This window comes from Caloenas nicobarica, chromosome 1, assembly GCF_036013445.1.
Source record: "Caloenas nicobarica isolate bCalNic1 chromosome 1, bCalNic1.hap1, whole genome shotgun sequence".
Classification (NCBI taxonomy): Eukaryota; Metazoa; Chordata; class Aves; order Columbiformes; family Columbidae; genus Caloenas; species Caloenas nicobarica.
In genome coordinates this window covers 75,852,481-75,868,512 of record NC_088245.1, presented here as the reverse complement: position 1 = coordinate 75,868,512, position 16,032 = coordinate 75,852,481, and positions in this window count along the sequence as shown.

Genomic DNA, 16,032 nt, shown 5'->3' with positions numbered 1-16,032 from the left:
GGGCCCCTCACTACAGGAAAGACATTGAGGTGCTGGAGAGAGTTCAGAGAAGGGCAACGAAGCTGGTGAGGGGCCTGGAGCACAAGTCTGATGAGGAGCAGCTGAGGGAACTGGGGCTGTTCAGCCTGGAGAAAAGGAGGCTGAGGGGAGACCTTGTTGCTGTCTACAACTCCCTGGAAGGAGGTTGTAATGTGGAGGGTGTTGGTCTCTTCTCCCAAGTAGCAAGTGATAGGCCAAGAGGAAATGGCCTCAAGTTGCGCCAGGGGAGGTTTACATGGGATATTAGGAAAAAATTCTACACGGAAAGGCTTCTCAGGCACTGGAAAAGGCTGCCCAGGGAGGTGGTGGACTCACCATCCCTGGAGGTGTTTAAAAGGCACTTAGGTGAGGTTCTTAGGGACACGGTTTAGTGCCAGAGTTAGGTTACGGTTGCACTCAATGACCCGGAGCGTCTCTTCCAACCAAAACAATTCTATGATTCTGTGATTCCATGACCTCTCTTGGTGGCCTCCCACAGGCCCCTCGTGTCGGGCTGGCGCAACAGCCCAAAGGACACCAGGCCCTCTGCTCCCCTCTCCCCCGGGGCTCGGAGCACCAGAGGTGGTACGTCGCCACGCTCTGGGGGCAGGGTCAGGGGATCCCCAGGGAAGAAGAGTCCACGCAACACTTGGCAATCAGCAATTCCTTTATGGAGTGCTGGGAGACCGTGTGCAGGCCGCTGGGCCTCCCTTTCCCACCGACAGGATCTCTGGATGCTTTGCCCCCGCTCAGCCACTGTCGGGCGCAGGGGGCTGTGCTGCTTGCAGGGCGTAAGGTCAATGGCGGGTCCCTGAGGAACCCCAACCCCCCCGGAACGTTCTTGCCGCCGTCTCGTCGAGACAATCCCAGGCACGGGATGAGAAGGGGCTGGAGCCCAGGGCTCATGAGGCCAGGTGGAGGGCGGTCCCTGTGCCCAAGGGGCAGCCTTTCTCTTGGGCAAGAACCATGACAGGTGGGAGCCAGCCCCAGGAGAGGGGCCCTCAGACCCAACCACCCTCCTCCTTCTCCCACATTCAGGCAGGACACAGGCCCCTGCGCCCACACCTGCCACCTCTGACCACACCCATCGACCACATCTACCACAGTCACAACCGCCACCATTGTGACCTCATGCCCGTCACCAGCCACCTCACTGCCCTTTATTCCGGCCCTATAAAAGCGGGGGCCCCGGCAGCTGGCCCACAGTGCGAGGCCCTCGGACGCCAAGCATGCTTGGAAGGAAGAGGACGCTGAGCAGCCAGGCGGGTGGCTGCCCACCTCAGGGTGGGACGCCACAGAGCCACTTCCCGACACCACAGGGGAGCACGGCACCTCTCACGAGGAGCAATGCCAGCCCTTGTGCCACAAGCGCCATCGATCTCACTTCTCTGATCGATGGCATGCGGCGCATGACTGTGGGCCCACCAGGGAACGCTGTGGAGCCCAAACGTGTCTGCCTGCCAGGCAGCAGCGGGAGCAGCCAGGCGGGTGGCTGCCCAGCTTGGCGTGGGACGCCACAGAGCCGCTCCCCGCTACCGTGGAAGAGCAAGACACGTCCCCGGAGGAGGAAGCAGAGGCAGCGGAGGAGGAGGAGGGACAGGAGGAGGAACATCAAGCCTCATGCCACGACCGTGACCGACATCACTTCTCTGATCTCCGGCATGCAGCACATGGCCGTGGGACCACCAGTGAACGGCGTGGAGCCCAAGCGTGTCTGCCTGCCAGGCAGCAGCCCAAGCAGCAAGGTGGATGGCTGCCCACCCTGGCGGAGGACACCCGAGAGACGGATGGTGCGACTGGGACCTCCCGGGAGCCTGAGGAAGGCAAAGGAGCAGAGGAGGAAGAGGAACTTTCCCCCTCGTGCCATGAGAGCCTTGGCCCACGCTCACGTCAACGACGTCGTCCAGCAAGCAGCTGTGGGCAGGCAGGGGAACAGCATGGGGCCGCGGCGTGTCTATCTGCTGAGGCCCAGGCGGGACATCCCACCAAAGGACAGCGTGGAGCCCATGGACGTGGATCCACCAGACTATGGCATGGGGCCGCTGGCTGTTCAGCCACCACAAGACAGCGAGGAGCCCATGGAGGTGGATCCGCCTCAAGAAGCATCATCCATGGCGCTGGCTCCACCTGCCACAGGGATCGTCGGGCAGTTCCCCAGCCATCCAGGCTCCCGTGCGTGACATGGCGGCAAACAGCGTCGCAGGAGCACCCAGCTGTCTCCCGACTGGCGGCCCAGCCACCACGCCTTCATAACGAGACAATAAACAAAAATAAAAGAATAAAAATGCTTTTGTTCTCTCTTCTTTGGCACCTTGGCAACTGTGTCTGCACGCCTGTGACACCTCCTGGTCCCTCTCATTGACTAGGAGGCCCTTTTTGGAAACTTTCCATTTCCATGCCCACCTTCCTGCTTTGCTGCTGCCGCCTTACATTCTGGGTGGCTTTTTAAGGCTGCAACATCGAGAATTGGCTCATAGTTTTTTAAAGGGAGGCAAATTCTCCTACAAATAGCATTGAACCCTAGGAATTTCTGGATTCCAAATTATGGAGCTTACCTCAGTGCCAGTAGCTCTCACTGTACCCTGGAGATCTAACTAGGTAGTGAGAGGGTCCCACTCGTGCCTTTGCAGGGACGCATACTCGTCTTGCTAAGACCCGTGATCATGCCCGCATGATCAGGGTGCTGGACTCCCACGGAATTTCAGGGCTCTCTGGTTCCTGACAGACGCCAGGGCACCATCCTGGAAGTTTCCCTGGCACCTTAGGTTTTCCTCACGAAGCTTTTTGCTGCCTGACTGGATAGAGGCCAGCTGAAAAACAGCAATCCAAATCTACATTTTCCTAGTGCTTGAGTGGTTCATGCCATCTCTACTGCTCACGACTTTTTGGAACACCATTTTGGTCAATGCCTGACTGAATACCGAGCCTCAGAGTTTGACCACCGCGTGAGGATCAAATACGTTGCAATGTGCGCAGTTCATCATTTTTAAATACCTTCCAAAGCCAGCGTGCTCAGAATGACTGTCCACCTGCCTCTCCCCTGCCCATACACACACACGTAGACACCCCTTCCCTCTCCCATGCTATGACTTGACTTTGCTAAAACTCAGACGCCGGTTCGAGCAGATACTTGTGGATAGGCCCAGCCAGAGAAGTCTGAGGAACTCTACTCACTTCAGTGCAAGTGCCACGGACTCGGGTTTGACATGAGTATGACTTAGCTCCTCTGCCTGAGGACAAGCCATGAGAAGCTTTTGTCCTTCACCTTCATACTAGCCAACACTTTCAACTAGGTGCAAGGGTGCACCTCCGCCTGAACCCACTCCCACCTCCAGGCCCCAAGGACCTGGAGCTGGGAGCAACACGGCAGTCATCCTGGCGGGGGGCTGTTACAGACCACCCAACCAGCACGAAGAGGCAGATGAAATATTTTGCGGGTAGCTAGGAGAAGCCTCCCGATCACTAGCCCTTGTTCTTACGGGGGACTTCAACCTACCAGCTGTCTGCTGGAAATCCAAGACAGCAGAAAGGAAGCAGTCTAGGAGGCTCCTGCAGTGCATGGAAGACAACTTGCTGACACAGCTGCCTAGCGAGCCTACCAGGGAAGGAGCCCCGTTGTTCTGTTGTTTGTAAATAGAGAAGGACGCGTGGGCAGCATGTCGACTGGAAATCCCCTCGGGTATAGTGATCGTGAAATGATTGAGATTTCTACCCTTGGAGAAGTTAGAAGGGTGGTCAGCAGAAGTGCTGCTTTGGACTTCCAAAGGGCAGACTTGGACCTGTTGAGAAGGCCGGTTGGCAGAATCCCTTGCGAGGCAGTTCTGAGGGATAAAGGAGTCCAGGAAGGCTGGTCTCTCTTCAAGAAGGTGATCTGAGAGGCGCAGGAGCAGGCTGTCCCTGTGTGCCGGAAGGCGAGCCAGCGGGGAAGAAGGCTGGCCTGGCTCAATAGAGAGAGAGCTGCGGCTGGAACTCAAGAATAAAAAGAGAACGTCTAACCTTTGGAAGGAGGGGCACGCTACTCAAGAGGAACACAAGAATTCTGGCAGCTTCTGCATGGAGAAAATTAGGAGGGCCAAAGACCAACTAGAGCTGCGCCTGGCCACCGCTGTGAAAGACAACAAGAAATGTTTCCAGAAATATATTAGCAAGAAGAGGAGGGCTAAGGAGAACCTCCATCCCCTGATGAATGTGGGGGGAAACATAGAGACAGAAGATGAGGAAAAGGCTGAGCTACTAAATGCCGCCTTTGCCTCAGGCTTTCATAGTCAGAACAGTTGTGTTCCAGGTACCCAGGGCCCTGAGCCAGGAGATGGGCGTGGCGAGCAGAATGAAGCCCCACTTGGACACCCGCTAGTCTATGGGACCAGATGGGGTACATCCAAGAGGGCTGAGGGAGCTGGCGGACGGGATCACTTAGCCACTTTCCATTATCTGTCAGCAATCCCGGCTAACCGGGGAGGTCCCAGTTGACTGGCAGTTGGCAAACTTCACGCCCATCTCCAAGAAGGGCTGGAAGGAGGCTCCGGGCGACTACGGACCTGTGAGTCTAACCTGGGTGCTGGGGAGGGTCATGGAGCAGATCGTCCCGAGGGACATCACACGGCACATACAAGAAAACCGAGTGATCGGGCCCGCTCAACATGGGTTGATGAAAGGCAGGCCCTGTTTGACCCACCTGATCTCACTCCACGACAAGGTGACCCGCCTAGTGGATGAGGGAAAATCTGTGCATCTTGTGTACTTCAGACTTCAGTAAGGCCTTTGACACTGCATCTCACAGCATTCTCCTGGAGAAGCTGGCAGCTCATGGCCTGGGTGGGTGTACTCCGCGATGGATAAAGAACTGGCTGGATGGCCGGGCCCAAAGAGTCCTGGTGAACGGAACCAAATGCAGTTGGCGGCCGGTCACAAGTGGTGTTCCCCAGAGCTCACTCTTGGGACCGGTTCTGTTTAATCCCTTTATCAATGATCTGGATGAGGGGATTGAGGGCACCCTTAGTAAGTTTGCAGATGACACCAAATTGGCTGGGAGTGTTGATCTGCTGGAGAGTAGGAAGGCCATCCAGAGGCATCTGGACCGGCTGGATCGTCGGGCTGAGGCCAGTTGTACGTGGCTTAACAAGGCCAAGTGCCGGGTCCCGCACTTGGGTCATAAGCCCAGGCAGCGCTCCAGGTTCCGGGAAGGGTGGCTGGAAAGCTGCCTGGCAGAGAGGGATCTGGGGGTGTTGGTTGACAGCCAGCTGAACATGAGCCAGCAGTGTGCCCAAAGACACCAACAGCATCCTGCCTTGGATCAGGAAGAGTGTGGCCAGCAGGACTAGGGAAGCGATTGTCCCCCTGTACTCGGTGCTGGTGAGGCCCCACCTTGAATCCTGTGTTCAGTTTTGGGCCCCTCACTACAGGAAAGACATTGAGGTGCTGGAGAGAGTTCAGAGAAGGGCAACGAAGCTGGTGAGGGGCCTGGAGCACAAGTCTGATGAGGAGCAGCTGAGGGAACTGGGGCTGTTCAGCCTGGAGAAAAGGAGGCTGAGGGGAGACCTTGTCGCTGTCTGCAACTACCTGGAAGGAGGTTGTAATGTGGAGGGTGTTGGTCTCTTCTCCCAAGTAGCAAGTGATAGGCCAAGAGGAAATGGCCTCAAGTTGCGCCAGGGGAGGTTTACATGGGATATTAGGAAAAAATTCTACACGGAAAGGCTTCTCAGGCACTGGAAAAGGCTGCCCAGGGAGGTGGTGGACTCACCATCCCTGGAGGTGTTTAAAAGGCACTTAGGTGAGGTTCTTAGGGACACGGTTTAGTGCCAGAGTTAGGTTACGGTTGCACTCAATGACCCGGAGCGTCTCTTCCAACCAAAACAATTCTATGATTCTGTGATTCCATGACCTCTCTTGGTGGCCTCCCACAGGCCCCTCGTGTCGGGCTGGCGCAACAGCCCAAAGGACACCAGGCCCTCTGCTCCCCTCTCCCCCGGGGCTCGGAGCACCAGAGGTGGTACGTCGCCACGCTCTGGGGGCAGGGTCAGGGGATCCCCAGGGAAGAAGAGTCCACGCAACACTTGGCAATCAGCAATTCCTTTATGGAGTGCTGGGAGACCGTGTGCAGGCCGCTGGGCCTCCCTTTCCCACCGACAGGATCTCTGGATGCTTTGCCCCCGCTCAGCCACTGTCGGGCGCAGGGGGCTGTGCTGCTTGCAGGGCGTAAGGTCAATGGCGGGTCCCTGAGGAACCCCAACCCCCCCGGAACGTTCTTGCCGCCGTCTCGTCGAGACAATCCCAGGCACGGGATGAGAAGGGGCTGGAGCCCAGGGCTCATGAGGCCAGGTGGAGGGCGGTCCCTGTGCCCAAGGGGCAGCCTTTCTCTTGGGCAAGAACCATGACAGGTGGGAGCCAGCCCCAGGAGAGGGGCCCTCAGACCCAACCACCCTCCTCCTTCTCCCACATTCAGGCAGGACACAGGCCCCTGCGCCCACACCTGCCACCTCTGACCACACCCATCGACCACATCTACCACAGTCACAACCGCCACCATTGTGACCTCATGCCCGTCACCAGCCACCTCACTGCCCTTTGTTCCGGCCCTATAAAAGCGGGGGCCCCGGCAGCTGGCCCACAGTGCGAGGCCCTCGGACGCCAAGCATGCTTGGAAGGAAGAGGACGCTGAGCAGCCAGGCGGGTGGCTGCCCACCTCAGGGTGGGACGCCACAGAGCCACTTCCCGACACCACAGGGGAGCACGGCACCTCTCACGAGGAGCAATGCCAGCCCTTGTGCCACAAGCGCCATCGATCTCACTTCTCTGATCGATGGCATGCGGCGCATGACTGTGGGCCCACCAGGGAACGCTGTGGAGCCCAAACGTGTCTGCCTGCCAGGCAGCAGCGGCAGCAGCCAGGCGGGTGGCTGCCCACCTCAGGGTGGGACGCCACAGAGCCGCTTCCCGATACCACAGGGGAGCACGGCACCTGCCACCAGGAGCAATGTCAGCCCTTGTGCCACGAGCGCCATCGATCTCGCTTCTCTGATCGATGGCATGCGGCGCATGACTGTGGGCCCACTAGGGAACGCTGTGGAGCCCAAACGTGTCTGCCTGCCAGGCAGCAGCGGGAGCAGCCAGGCGGGTGGCTGCCCAGCTTGGCGTGGGACGCCACAGAGCCGCTCCCCGCTACCGTGGAAGAGCAAGACACGTCCCCGGAGGAGGAAGCAGAGGCAGCGGAGGAGGAGGAGGGACAGGAGGAGGAACATCAAGCCTCATGCCACGACCGTGACCGACATCACTTCTCTGATCTCCGGCATGCAGCACATGGCCGTGGGACCACCAGTGAACGGCGTGGAGCCCAAGCGTGTCTGCCTGCCAGGCAGCAGCCCAAGCAGCAAGGTGGATGGCTGCCCACCCTGGCGGAGGACACCCGAGAGACGGATGGTGCGACTGGGACCTCCCGGGAGCCTGAGGAAGGCAAAGGAGCAGAGGAGGAAGAGGAACTTTCCCCCTCGTGCCATGAGAGCCTTGGCCCACGCTCACGTCAACGACGTCGTCCAGCAAGCAGCTGTGGGCAGGCAGGGGAACAGCATGGGGCCGCGGCGTGTCTATCTGCTGAGGCCCAGGCGGGACATCCCACCAAAGGACAGCGTGGAGCCCATGGAGGTGGATCCACCAGACTATGGCATGGGGCCACTGGCTGTGCAGCCACAACAAGACAGCGTGGAGCCCATGGAGGTGGATCCACCAGACTATGGCATGGGGCCGCTGGCTGTTCAGCCACCACAAGACAGCGAGGAGCCCATGGAGGTGGATCCGCCTCAAGAAGCATCATCCATGGCGCTGGCTCCACCTGCCACAGGGATCGTCGGGCAGTTCCCCAGCCATCCAGGCTCCCGTGCGTGACATGGCGGCAAACAGCGTCGCAGGAGCACCCAGCTGTCTCCCGACTGGCGGCCCAGCCACCACGCCTTCATAACGAGACAATAAACAAAAATAAAAGAATAAAAATGCTTTTGTTCTCTCTTCTTTGGCACCTTGGCAACTGTGTCTGCACGCCTGTGACACCTCCTGGTCCCTCTCATTGACTAGGAGGCCCTTTTTGGAAACTTTCCATTTCCATGCCCACCTTCCTGCTTTGCTGCTGCCGCCTTACATTCTGGGTGGCTTTTTAAGGCTGCAACATCGAGAATTGGCTCATAGTTTTTTAAAGGGAGGCAAATTCTCCTACAAATAGCATTGAACCCTAGGAATTTCTGGATTCCAAATTATGGAGCTTACCTCAGTGCCAGTAGCTCTCACTGTACCCTGGAGATCTAACTAGGTAGTGAGAGGGTCCCACTCGTGCCTTTGCAGGGACGCATACTCGTCTTGCTAAGACCGGTGATCATGCCCGCATGATCAGGGTGCTGGACTCCCACGGAATTTCAGGGCTCTCTGGTTCCTGACAGACGCCAGGGCACCATCCTGGAAGTTTCCCTGGCACCTTAGGTTTTCCTCACGAAGCTTTTTGCTGCCTGACTGGATAGAGGCCAGCTGAAAAACAGCAATCCAAATCTACATTTTCCTAGTGCTTGAGTGGTTCATGCCATCTCTACTGCTCACGACTTTTTGGAACACCATTTTGGTCAATGCCTGACTGAATACCGAGCCTCAGAGTTTGACCACCGCGTGAGGATCAAATACGTTGCAATGTGCGCAGTTCATCATTTTTAAATACCTTCCAAAGCCAGCATGCTCAGAATGACTGTCCACCTGCCTCTCCCCTGCCCATACACACACACGTAGACACCCCTTCCCTCTCCCATGCTATGACTTGACTTTGCTAAAACTCAGACGCCAGTTCGAGCAGATACTTGTGGATAGGCCCAGCCAGAGAAGTCTGAGGAACTCTACTCACTTCAGTGCAAGTGCCACGGACTCGGGTTTGACATGAGTATGACTTAGCTCCTCTGCCTGAGGACAAGCCATGAGAAGCTTTTGTCCTTCACCTTCATACTAGCCAACACTTTCAACTAGGTGCAAGGGTGCACCTCCGCCTGAACCCACTCCCACCTCCAGGCCCCAAGGACCTGGAGCTGGGAGCAACACGGCAGTCATCCTGGCGGGGGGCTGTTACAGACCACCCAACCAGCACGAAGAGGCAGATGAAATATTTTGCGGGTAGCTAGGAGAAGCCTCCCGATCACTAGCCCTTGTTCTTACGGGGGACTTCAACCTACCAGCTGTCTGCTGGAAATCCAAGACAGCAGAAAGGAAGCAGTCTAGGAGGCTCCTGCAGTGCATGGAAGACAACTTGCTGACACAGCTGCCTAGCGAGCCTACCAGGGAAGGAGCCCCGTTGGATCTGTTGTTTGTAAATAGAGAAGGACGCGTGGGCAGCATGTCGACTGGAAATCCCCTCGGGTATAGTGATCGTGAAATGATTGAAATTTCTACCCTTGGAGAAGTTAGAAGGGTGGTCAGCAGAAGTGCTGCTTTGGACTTCCAAAGGGCAGACTTGGACCTGTTGAGAAGGCCGGTTGGCAGAATCCCTTGGGAGGCAGTTCTGAGGGATAAAGGAGTCCAGGAAGGCTGGTCTCTCTTCAAGAAGGTGATCTGAGAGGCGCAGGAGCAGGCTGTCCCAAAGACCAACTAGAGCTGGGCCTGGCCACCGCTGTGAAAGACAACAAGAAATGTTTCCAGAAATATATTAGCAAGAAGAGGAGGGCTAAGGAGAACCTCCATCCCCTGATGAATGTGGGGGGAAACATAGAGACAGAAGATGAGGAAAAGGCTGAGCTACTAAATGCCGCCTTTGCCTCAGGCTTTCATAGTCAGAACAGTTGTGTTCCAGGTACCCAGGGCCCTGAGCCAGGAGATGGGCGTGGCGAGCAGAATGAAGCCCCACTTGGACACCCACTAGTCTATTGGACCTGTGAGTCTAACCTGGGTGCTGGGGAGGGTCATGGAGCAGATCGTCCTGAGGGACATCACACGGCACATACAAGAAAACCGAGTGATCAGGCCCGCTCAGCATGGGTTGATGAAAGGCAGGCCCTGTTTGACCCACCTGATCTCACTCCACGACAAGGTGACCCGCCTAGTGGATGAGGGAAAATCTGTGCATCTTGTGTACTTCAGACTTCAGTAAGGCCTTTGACACTGCATCTCACAGCATTGTCCTGGAGAAGCTGGCAGCTCATGGCCTGGGTGGGTGTACTCCGCGATGGATAAAGAACTGGCTGGATGGCCGGGCCCAAAGAGTCCTGGTGAACGGAATCAAATGCAGTTGGCGGCCGGTCACAAGTGGTGTTCCCCAGAGCTCACTCCCCTATCCCCCGAGGCGCGGAGAACAAGAGGAAATGGACTCAAGTTGCGCCAGGGGAGGCGTTTAGCAGACAAATATATGACATTCTTCAAGACATGGTTTAATGGTTTACTTGGCAGTGTTAGGTTATGGTTGCACTTGATGATCTTAAAGCTCTTTTGTAACCTAAAGGATTCTATGATTCTGTTTACATACACAGAATTTGTCTGTTTATATACACAGTTTTCTGTACTAAGCTCATTATTAGGATTTTACATGTCTTGGTTGCATAAGACAATGGAATGGCATTTTAACAATGTATTATTAGTTGAACAATAGTACCTGAGATCTTTGCAATGTTACATGTATGTATCTACTATGAGAGCCTATTCGAAGTCCTTCCTGAAGTTCCCAACAAATTACTGCCAGAACTACAGTATATTATACTAAAGCATTCATACTATGGTTTAGTGTAATGCAGTTTAGATTCCAAAACTGTTTACTTTAATCTGAGTTTCATTTTAGTCTTATCTTTTCTTCCTCTCCTGAAAGAAGAAAATGTGGATCATTACAGGCATTAAATCCCCAGAATAGGATAATGGAAACACAGTCAGTATTTGAAAAAAGCACTGATCCGCTTTCTGTTGCCAGCAGAAGTGATGGAGTAGACTTGTCAAGCAACTGAATGCCATTTGGCTTGCAGTCTGCATCACCTGCAATCACTGCTACTGTGTGTACCTCAGGAAATAGCCCAACATCAAAATCCCATTATCTGACAATTATTTGTGACAGGCAGCATCAACCGTTTGACTAGTCTATTTTCAGATTCCTCTATTTGCCTGAGCATTGATACGATGCAGTAAAATGATCAAAAAATGGAGCAAACCTTAATGTAAAGAGAAAGAGCATAGTACGTTCCAGCCAAGTCCAACATGCTAGCTGCACACTTTGCCCACAGATCTTATTTTCTTCATGTATCACCCAGAAATCAAGGTGGGACAGAATGCCACCTTCTTCCGCATATGGTCTTTGTTGCAGAAATATTTGGCAATCCCAGTGCTGTCATCGATGAAAAGTATTTAAATAAATATGGAAGCGTTAATCTAAACAGTCTTGACAGTCTGAGCACTACCCAGTTCCTATCGCCAAAATTGTTACGCAACAAATAACCAGAGCATGTAAGTGCTAACAAGTAACTAAAATAGCAAAGCATAAATGTGTTGTTGTGAATTGGAATTAGTACATTGGTACTAATACATGTACTGAGGTGACATGAAAAACCAACAAGGGACAGACTCTTCTTTTTTTATGCCCTTTTCAATAAATTCCTGCCATATCATCTAACAGGAGCTAACAGCAAGGGTTGCATTCTTCTGTCAGTAAACTTTGGTTTTGCCAGTGGAACAGATTGCAATTGACAGGTGAGAAAAGTGATACTTGTAGCCATTATATATCCAAGTAATTCAATTTTCTGCTGATTCTTAATTTAGTACTTCAATGGTTACCAGGCCAACACAGCACCTGCTAATTATATACCTGAAATTCCCTCTACACTAATGAAGCAAGTCTTGCCCCTTGGACTTATGAAGGCAGCTGACACAAAGGCACCAAGTGAGTCAGAAAAATGTCAAAATGACATCTGATTTTGTAACGAGTGGAACATTAAACCTGCCATTAACTACTGCATCCATCCTCCCTGCTCCAAGCAGCACAAAAAAAGAAAAGAGTACACACAAACTACAGCAGCAAGGGTACAAGGACCACAATCATTAAGCTATGGGAGACAGAGACAGAAATAAACCAGTGGAGTCATTACTTGTGCACTGCACAATCAGGGGAGGACTGCTGTCATCTAAGGTCTCTGTCAAGCCTGTCACAGTTCTTATTTTAAATGTCTCTGGTGTGAGGTTTTCCTTTGGGAGTGCACCGCAGGGGCTCAAAGATTTTGCTCTTAAAAACAGTCAATTTGCCAATCCAAACTGGAATCAAGATGGATGTAAACCCTGGGGATTATTTGTTATTTGGTCTCATATCTGATGCAAATAAATATCCAAAAGTAGATATCACTTTGGACTTCTGGATATCAATAAACTAAAGAGAGGATTTAGCAGGTGATTAAGAAAAGCAGTGTCTGATCTCATGTAAGCTCCCTAAAGCTGTTTTGGTAGGTATTTACTGTACAAGTTTCTCACTGTCTGCTACCCTGTTCTAATTCAAGTCTTATTATATAGCTGCTGCAGAATATCCATATTTATCTTCCCAGCATTCCTAGGGGTCACATAGACACCAGCCCATTAAAGGAAATCAGAGCTCCAGCCCAGGTTCACTGAGTCCGAGGTCTGAACTAGCGGACAACATCTTTAGAGGAACTCACGCGTGGTAGTGACTTTCCTTGGTTCTTCAACAGATCAGTATTTTAAAAAAGGTCTGCAGGGTCAGTTGAGCTCTAGAGGCAATTCACATTCAAAATAAACAACATCAGCCTGGCTTTTAAAGGGAAATTATCTTCTATCCCAATCTGTAAAAGCCATGAAAGTACGAACCTTCTTTCTTTAGGTGCCACTTTGACTTTTGGTTTTCCTGCTCCCTTATGCATGTGGTAAAGCAGACACTGATGCTATTAAGTCTGAAAAAAGTTTACAAGGTTGGTGAATAGCTCATTTCTCTGAACTCTCATGAAATTATTTTTGAATCTTCATCAAATTCGTGTCCAAGGGCCGAGTATTCAGTGTTGGCTCAGTCTCAGTGCATTACAGGGGAAATGATTTAGAATATTTAGAAGCAATTTAACAGCCTAGTCATTTCCTCTTAATGTAAAATCACAACTCCAAGTTGTGTGGCCTACTAATGAAAAGAAACGGGCAGTGACTTTAACTCAGTCAATTCTACATTTATGCTGTCTCTGAGTACCTTACTTTGCAATTATTCACTGCTGATAACACTACTTTACATATTCCTTGTACATTCTCCCTTTGCAATAGTTTCTTGGAAAGCTTATTTCAAAACAGAACTGCTTCCATTGTTGCAATTTATTTAATTAGAATATATGCACTTGTGGAAAAAAAATAGTGGTTTAGAATCTAAAAAAAAAATCCAAATTCTTTCAAAAATAAATATTACACGTATAAGTAGTGACCACAAGAATTAACTCTTTACAACTGGCATGATTCTTGTTACTGCTCTATTTAATAAGATAACAATAATAAAAGCTGGTACACATTTTTTTCAGAAGCAGCAGGCATGACGACATTGAAGCACCCTGTGCCTACCATCAATTTGAGAAACTTGAAGTATAATGCGACCTTGTTACCTACATGCATTTTGAAAGTAATTATTCCTAAAGCAGGCCTGCATTGCTATTTAATCATGGGTGACAGGCTTCCCACGATAATGAGCTTTAGGCAGTTTATGAAAGAAACTCAGCCTTTCTGCTTTAACATGTACCAAAGACAAGGAGGATTAGGAGCCAGAGAATACTCCCCTCAATGGTGTTTCATTGTGCAGATAATTAACCCTGACAGATTTCTTTGTCTTCATCTACTGACATTAAGGCTTACAGTCAAACTTTCAGGCAAGGGTGCTCAATGCAAGGCTGCTATATGCACATTTCAAATAAAAGTGACCTGACAGCCCAACCATCAAACATTCACAACTTTGAGGGGTTTCCTACCACAAAAGTTGCAACCAAGAATTTTAAGTTGCAAGAAAGATTTTCAGGAGAAGGAAAATCCTTCTTAGAGTATCCTTAGACTTCTGGTAAGGAAAGTCCTTATCAGAAAAGGGAGTTGTGTATTTGTGTTTTGTATTACCCTAGCTCTCTTCATACATAAGATCAGAGACAAATTGGCATCTTCAACTGGAGGAAAGGTCAAGGCCATTGCAAATAACACAAAAGAACCCCAGCAATAGGTAAACATAGTTTTATGTCGGATTGTTGGTTTTAGGCAGGTGGACATGCACTTGCGCATTTTTTGTAAGCACAAAACAAATCCAGAAAAAAAAAAGCCATGTATTTTACAGGCCACACAAAAAGGGTTTCAACACAATTATCAAGCCTGGAAAGAAAGTTATCTACGAAGGGTTCTTAATAGTGACCAAGAGATGCAGGGAAGAGCTTAACAAGAGCGGTCAGCTAAATCAGCTGGTAGCTATAGTATATGCAAAGCTAGGAGATAAGTTTCTGTCTTAGTGTTGCAAGTGAAAGGGAGACATGACCCCGTCTAGTACAAAATCTTGCATGGAGAAGAACATTCACTACCAAGTAATCTTTTGCAGAAATTATTTACATGAAATAATGAGAAGTAATGTGAGAAGTTTGTTGTTCCCTAATGTTCAGCAAATACATTCAGGTTCTCACTTAAAAGCACATTGTATCTAAGCATAAGAGCTTGCATTAAAAGTGATCCTACTCACATAGAAATGAACTGTATATAAGACCTTTTAAATAAAAATTATGGAAGTAGCCAACTTATTTTATGTTTAAAACTATTCAGATCATTTCAGAATTAGATACATGACAATGTTTTGGTAACTGTATTCTAGAGAAAATTTAAACATTAGAGAAAACACAGTGTCTTTCTGAATTACCCACTTATCTTCTTAATAACCTTCCCAAAACTCACTGACTGTGCTCACCTAACGCTATTTAGTAAATGCTAATAACGCATGTAAGAGAAATGAAGAGATATCCCCATAGAATGTGCAGCTGTAACCTCCCAAAAAATCATTGATTTCTTTCTAGGCATGGTGATGTCATCTGCTCATCTGCATCACTGGATAGATATTCAAGGTATCCATCTTAAAAAAAAAAGGAAAATTATCTAGGATTTTTTTGGCTTCTCCATATGATAAGACTTGACAGGAAGAACTACTGAACATCAACAGCTTCATAGTACACATGAATGCAAGGACAATCTCAAACCTGTTCTCTATTTCTGATGCATGGCCTTCTGCATGACAAAAGTGAGCCTGTGATTTTCTCGGTGTATCAGTTTTGAACAGTAAGCTAAGGGTCCTCAATACATGTTTGAAGTCTGAAGGGTTTTTTCCTCAAAGAAAATCATTGAAATCAGACCACAGTATCACATGTTCTAAACTGAATCTTATGTTCCACCAGAACTATGCATCTGAATCAGTTCAATACAATCAAGTTGTCGTGGTTTGATAGTGGGGAGACAATCAAAACCCGCGGCAGATGTATTTTCCTTAACCCTCTTCCCCCCTCCCATTTTCCGCTCCCCCCCCCCCCCTTTTTTTACTAAGGACAGGCGATTTTGAGAGGAAAGGAAAAGAAGAACAGAGAGAAGAAAGCTGGAAAATTTGAAAACGTTTTGCTAACGCTACTAAATAAACATAGAGAAAAATAAAGCAGAACAAATATTATAGAACCAGTCCTGCAATTCCCAGCAGCTGCTTCGGCAGGATCCTTCAGCCAGCCAGAACTAGATTCAGTTTGTCACGAGGCCTCAGCTTGCAGGGACAGCCACTAGGCCTCAGCTTGCAGGGACAGCAGAAAAACACAGAGATGAAGCAAAGCAGCAGGAGACCCAGCAGAAGAGAGACAGAGAGTCCTTTGGGTCCACCTTTTAAATCCAGGAAGTCATGAACGGGATGGAATACTCCCATTGGTCAATTCGTGGTCACCTGACACAGACCACCTCCTCTCATTGTCCCCCCTCAATGACCCAGGACACAAGTGTATTTGTTTCATTGCTTTTAGGAATTCTGAATTCATTTGTGTAAATACATAAGAG